Source organism: Bufo gargarizans, chromosome 5 (assembly GCF_014858855.1).
Source record: "Bufo gargarizans isolate SCDJY-AF-19 chromosome 5, ASM1485885v1, whole genome shotgun sequence".
NCBI lineage: Eukaryota > Metazoa > Chordata > Amphibia > Anura > Bufonidae > Bufo > Bufo gargarizans.
In genome coordinates this window covers 56,563,774-56,565,195 of record NC_058084.1, presented here as the reverse complement: position 1 = coordinate 56,565,195, position 1,422 = coordinate 56,563,774, and positions in this window count along the sequence as shown.

The following is a 1,422-nucleotide window of genomic DNA, read 5'->3' as shown; positions in this document are numbered from 1 at the left end:
TTTCAAACCAGCACCTGGATCTGAATACTTTTGTAATTACATGTCATTAAAAATGTATAATACCTATTAGCGTCACTGCTATTTGCTCTTTTTCTAATTCCTTTGTCCTGCTTACTGAGATGGAAGCACATGCTCAGTTTTATCCTTCAATTACGGGACACACCCTCTGAGAAAGGACATGCCTTTCTAATTCTAGAAGAGCAACTGAAGCAATGAATGTGGAGATCTCTGGATCCACGTGAGGTACAGGGCTGGTTCTAGCTTTGTTAGAAAGAGGTTGTCAATTCATGTACTAGACCAGGGGTCAACAACCTCCAGCACTCCAGCTGTTGTGAAACCCTCAGCATGCTCCATTCACTTCTATGAGAGTTTTGAGAACAGCCAAGCAAGTTTGCATGCAGGGAGTCGTAGTTCCACCCCACCTGGAGTGCTGAAGGTTGCCGGTCCTTGCACTAGACTATGTATGATTTTAATTTTTTGCATTATTCATGGGATAAGATTAGCCCCTTCCTTTACAGTAGCATACATGTATGGTGCAGTGATGATGGAACACCACCAGGGGGTGTTTCTGGCAATTTATACCACTTGTACTGCCCTGCTGGTGGCCCTGTTCCATACTTATACAAATGGTGTCCTCCCACAATTGCAGTTTAGCACTTCCGTTCTGGGTGGGACCTATGGCTCTGTTCATCCTGAGCTTCTTGATTCCTGAATTATACCAGAACTGCCAAAACGACTCTACTTTTAATATCATCCACGAGTTATCCATCCAGAATCCTGGCTGATAACTCTTCTAGGCACCGGCCATTAGAATGGGAAACTGCAACTCTTCTCCATACTTACTAATGTTATAGTTGGTAAATGTGGGACATGTAAGCCCTGTCCCAGGAATGCTCCCAATCCCACCTGGACCACCCACTTATGGATAGAGCTTACATAAGCCCCATTGCAACCCTATTTCATGGTTGCCAACAGTCCGGAGTTTGCAGGAATTCTCCCTAATTTTTGGAAACAGTCCTTGCAGTTTCAGGTTGGGTTGGGCCAAAGATGAGTAGGGCGGCCCCTTGTGGTTTGGGGGAGTTCCCGGAGGGGGCTATATACCAACTGAAAAGTGAGTATGTTATTTTCTGCCAAGGAAAGCCCAAATTTGCAGGGCCTGTCCCTGAAAATTAGGGAAAGTCCTGCAAATTAGAAACTGCTGGCAATAATGCCCATCAAGGTTTGGAAGATCAAGAATTGTTTGATAATAGCAATGAAAAACTTCATGTAAGAGGACAGCCATACTTACCAACATTTTAATTGGTAAATTCGGAGCATGTTACCCTAAATCTACCTGGGAGTTTATGGGTGTAGCTTAGGGCTGCAGCTAACGATTATTTGAATAATCGATTAGTTGCCGATTAATTTCTACGATTAATCGGG